The following is a 5,645-nucleotide window of genomic DNA, read 5'->3' as shown; positions in this document are numbered from 1 at the left end:
TTGATATATATATCTATACATATATATATTTGATATATATTATATATAAAGATTTTATGTATTCATTCATTCACAAGAGACACAGAGGGAGAGCGGCAGAGACACGGGCAGAGGGAGAAGCAGACTTCATGCAGGGAGCCCGATGCGGGACTTGATCCCTGGACCCCAGGATCACGCCCTGGGAGTGAGCGCAGGCACTCAACTGCTGAGCCACTCAGGCATCTCCACTTTGATGTATTTTTACCAAAGGGTATTTACCTAAGTTCTAGCTACAGATTCGTGACAGCAACGTCAGGCTTACCTGGCAGCCCTCCTCCCTCCACCCCACGAAAATCTTTGCCTTGTTTTGGGCATGCATGGTTTCAGATTTGGGACACCTGTCAGATCTAAGTCGGCATAGGTTTAACTTCATGATGCAAAGCAAAATGCTTTTGAGAGCAAAATCTCCCAGGAGTGCCTCCGCCCCCAGCAACTGCAGAAAAGAAGGCGTCTGTGGGAGAGAAGGGTGGCTATAGACGTCATTGCATCTTCCAGATCCCAGCTGTGACCTGGCTCAGAGTTTTACAGTTAAAAATAACCATGGCTTAGAGTTGGGGGAAAAAAGTAAACTGTTGGGTCTCCATGGAAACTAAGAGAGGAATAAAAAAGCAAGCCATGGATTTCCAGCAGATGTGGCAAGACAGGGTGGATATAGGCGCTGGAGCTTAGGGGCTCTCTCTGGTGAAAGGGGATACCCCTCATTAGCACCCAGGATGTAACCACACATTGCTCCAGGGTTTTAGGGACACACTTCGCAGTCAAGATATGTTTACAACAACAATGCGTACATCTTAGGTCTGGTGAATTATTTGAGGCATCCAACTTCCTGTAACAGATTGGCTACTATCTGACAGCAGAGAGCTGGTGAGCAACACAGTAGGTTTGATGTTGCCTTTTAACCAATCTGGGAACTTCTGCTATCCCCTTCCCCCATTCATTTACAAAGTCAGAGGCTTGACTGGACCTAAGTAGCAATTTATAACTAGAGGGGAAGTCTTCAGGCTCTTGAATTGACAGGGACATTTACTCCCCTTGAGTAAGTTTAGGTTTTTTATCTTTGATGTAGTAGATTGTGCAAAGTATTTTTTTAAGATTTTATTTATTCATGAGAGACACAGAGAGAAGAGGCAGAGACACAGGCAGAGGGAGAAGCAGGCTCCATGCAGGGAGCCCCGCGTTGGACTCGAACCCAGGTCTCCAGGTAATCCTGGGCTGAAGGCGGCACTAAATCGCTGAGCCACCCGGGCTGCCCTGTACAAAATATTGTTAATTACCCAGGACATCCTTAAAAGTGTATCTCTTACAAATTCTGGTATTATTACCAACGGTGATTAACTCACTCTTGGGGGAGGAGGAATATCATATTTCTTCATTTACCCTTCCTTAAAGGTTTATTTTTTTAAGGTTTTATTTATTAGAGAGAGAGAGAGAGCAAGAGGAGCAGCAATGCAGAGGTTGATCCCAGAACTCTGGGATCATGACCTGAGCGGAAGGCAGATGCTAAACCGACTGAGCCACCTTAGCACCCCTAAAAGTTTCTTTAAAAAACATTTTTCAGGGATCCCTGGGTGGCACAGCCATCTGGCGCCTGCCTTTGGCCCAGGGCGCGATCCTGGAGACCCGGGATCGAGTTCCACGTCGGGCTCCCTGCATGGAGCCTGCTTCTCCCTCTGCCTGTGTCTCTGCCTCTCTCTCTCTCTCTGTGACTATCATAAATAAATAAAAATTAAAAAAAAAAAAAAAAAAAAAAAACATTTTTCAGGCAGCCCCGGTGGCGCAGCGGTTTAGCGCCGCCTGCAGCCTGAAGTGTGATCCTGGAGACCCTGGATTGAGACCCTGGATCGAGTCCCACGTCAGGCTTCCTGTATGGAGCCTGCTTCTCCTTCTGCCTGTGTCTCTGCCGCTCTGTCTCTGTTTCTATGAATAAACAAAATCTTTAAATAAAAAATAAAAAACATTTTTCCCCAAGAAATACATGAATATATTCTTGTAAAAATTTTTTTTTAAATCCCTTGGGGCACCTGGGTGGCTCAGTCAAACATCTCTCTTTTTTAAAAAAAATTTATTTATTTATTCACGAGAGACACAGAGACACAGGCAGAGGGAGAAGCAGGCTCCCTGCAGGGAGCCCGATGTGGGACTCGATCCCGGGACCCCAGGATCACACCCTCGGCTGAAGGCAGATGCTCAACTGCTGAGCTGCCCAGGCATCCCAGCATCTGACTCTTGATTTCAGTTCAGGTCATGATCTTAGGGTTATAAGATGGAACCCCACAAGACCTGTGTCAAGCTCCATGCCCAGCAGGGAGTCTGCTGGAGATGCTCTCTCCTCCAGCTCCCTCTGTCCCTCTCCTGCTCATGCGTGCATGCTCTCTCTCAAATATTTTTTAAAAGTTTTAAAAATCCCTCTGTTTTCCTTTTTTTAATGATGTTTATATGCTTTTTTATTACCAGCCCCAGTGTATTAGAAAGACCTGAGTGTGAATGGAAGACGCAACTGTTCTTTCTAAGGGACTCATAAAGGTCTGATTAGTCTCATCTAAGTCATTGCCTTGTTTTGCTACTTAATAATAATGCAATCTTGGGCAAGTTTCTCAATCCCTCATGTCTGAAGTGTGGTTGATAATACCTACCTGACTGGGTGTGATAAAAATGAAATGGAATAACACACCTGGCACCTCCTTTCCTTTTCCTTCCCATTGAACCTTTGCTATTTTTGTTTAATGCCAGCCAGGTCTGAACAGTGCTTGATTTTCTTGTACCACACAATTCATACCATGCTGAAGTCTCACAAAGGGACAGTTAGATCTCAAAGACACAGAGCAAATGTTAAAACAGGTAGAGGTGCATTTTTCAAGGATGTTCTTTGGAATTCTTATAGTGCATCATTGTCGTCACAGCCCCAGGGTTGAAATAAGGGCAGAAACTTTCAGAGACAGATATTAACTGACCTAGTTATCATAGGTATGTTGTAATATTCCCTTTTATAATGCCTAGCTCAAGAAGCTTGAAGTCAGGTTATAAAACTGTATACACTAGAACTATAACCGTGTGAATAAAACTAAAAAAATCATGCATAGAAAAAAAGACAGGAGGGACTCCTGAGTGGCTTAGTCAGCTCAGGTCATGATCTGGGATTGAGCCCATATTGGGTTTCCTGCTCAACGGGGAGTCTGCTTTTCCTTTTCCCTTTTCTCTTCTCTCCAAATCCCACTTGTGGCCTTTCTCTTTCAAATAAATGAATAAAATCTTAAAAACAAAAAAAGGATGAGAAAAAAAATTGCTAATTGTTATTTTGGTAAAGCAGTTAAATTATGGGTGATTGGGGATCCCTGGGTGGCTCAGCGGTTTAGTGCCTGCCTTCCTTTGGCCCAGGGATCAAGTCCCACATTGGGCTCCCTGCATGGAGCCTACTTCTCCCTCTGCCTGTGTCTCTGCCTCTCTCTCTCTCTCATGAATAAATAAATAAAATCTTTAAGAAAAAATTATGGGTGATGCTTTCTCTCAGTAATGTGACATCCTTATTAATGGAAAAGTTAAAAAAAAAAGAAAAAGAAAAAGAAAGGGATCCCTGGGTGGTGCAGTGGTTTGGCGCCTGCCTTTGGCCCAGGGTGCGATCTTGGAGACCCGGGATCGAGTCCCATGTCGGGCTCCCGGTGCATGGAGCCTACTTCTCCCTCTGCCTGTGTCTCTGCCTCTCTCTCTCTCTGTGTGACTATCATAAATAAATAAAAATTTTTAAAAATGGAAAAGTAATATTTTATGAGAATTATGAAAACTGAAAATTGTTTAGACTATGTATAAAATATAATAAAATATGATAAAATCAATCTTTATCATAGCCATATAAGATGCTATCTTACATCTTATAAAATAGCAGAAGCCTTAGCCAAATTTCTGTAGTAGATAAAATGTGTTTTGGGACTTCTGTCCTTCTAGTTCTTTTATCTTTTCCATATTTATAGAGTTTCCACTCAGATACCTGGTGTCCCCTATTCTTCTCCAACATGTCAAAGGACAATAAAGATTTACTTCTTTAGGGGATTTGCATCTTTACAGCTATCAATGGCATATACTATGAAATTAGGATCATTAACAAGCAGGTGTTCAAAACATCTGTGAGCCGTGAGACCTGATGGCACCCTGAAATCAGACTTCTGTAGATCGGGGGAGTCCTGATCACAGCTGTTCCCAATACTGACAGATACATCAAAGCTGTTGCCAATTTGTTAACCAGAGGCAATGACAGGAATGGAAGATGCAACTGTTCTTTCTAAGGGACTCATAAAGGTCTGATTAGTCTCATCTAAGTCATTGCCCAAGCAATTAAGGAGAATATTTTTGGAAAAGCAGACTTCAGAAGCCAAGCAGATTAGAAGTTTCCACCCTCTACTTACTGCTCTCATTCTGCACAGAAGCTGCACTGCTCTATAAAGCACTGCTGATTTAGATGTAGTTGGGATCAACCACCCCTTCCCTGGGCATAGACAAGTTGTACTTTTGTAGCAGATGGCCTTTAAGATGTATCTACATCTAAAATAGTTGTTATAAAAATATCTATGCACAGTCTAGTAATGTGCTGTCTAGTAAGTAGTCACTAGCCTCATGTGGCTATTTAAATTTATTAAAAATTAAATAGCAGCCTAGCTGGCTCAGAGGTTGAGCGCTGCCTTTGACTCAGGGCGTGATCCCAGGTCCGTGATCTAGTCCCACATTGGGCTCCTGCAGGGAGCCTGCTTCTCCCTCTGCCTGTGTCTCTGCCTCTCTCTGTGTCTATCTCTCACGAATAAATAAATAATCTTAAAAATTTTTATTAAAATTAATTAAAATAAAAAATTTGGTGTCTCAGGTACAGTAGAGCTACATTTCATTTTTTTTAAGATTAAGATTTCATTTATTTATTAATGAGAGACACACAGAGAGAGTGAGAGCAACAGAGGGAGAAGCAGGCTCCATGCAGGGAGCCTGAGGCGGGACTCAATCCCGGGTCTCCAGGATCAGGCCCGAAGGCGGCGCTAAACCGCTGAGCCACCCAGGCTACCCCTAGAGCCACATTTCAAATGCTCAAACAGCACATGAGGCTAATGGCTACTGTGTGGGAAAGTGAAGATACAGAACATTTCACACCATCACACCAAGTTCTATTGGATAGTGCTCATCTAGAAGATAATAACCTTCAAGTTGCATTTTTGCAGAGGCATAGGTCAGCGCCAGGTAAGGTGTAAAGCACCTCCCTGCCCACAGGTATATTTGTAGTCACCAAATGGTTTTACTGACTTTAGCACTTCTTTCTACTTTCCTTAATCTCTAGATTTTTACACATACATCACACTCAACACAAACTTTGTTTTAGCTCTCCACCTTCCTTTACACTGATTATATGATTCTTTATGGTAGATTTAGTTCCTATAATCCATGAAAATGCCCAGCTTCTTGTTAACTAGAGCTATACTGGAAATCTGCCTTCTGTGTAACAAACAAGCTTGAATCTGAAGAGGGATGTATCTATTTGTGTTGCTGAGTCATTGAATGGACTGAAGCAAGGTCTGTGGGGGGAGAAACGAAACGGCATACAATCGTTTCTATTAGAGATTTTGCTATTTTGG

This window comes from Canis aureus, chromosome 16 (assembly GCF_053574225.1).
Source record: "Canis aureus isolate CA01 chromosome 16, VMU_Caureus_v.1.0, whole genome shotgun sequence".
Lineage (NCBI taxonomy): Eukaryota > Metazoa > Chordata > Mammalia > Carnivora > Canidae > Canis > Canis aureus.
The sequence above is the reverse complement of the archived record's forward strand: the minus strand, read 5'-3'. Positions refer to the sequence as shown.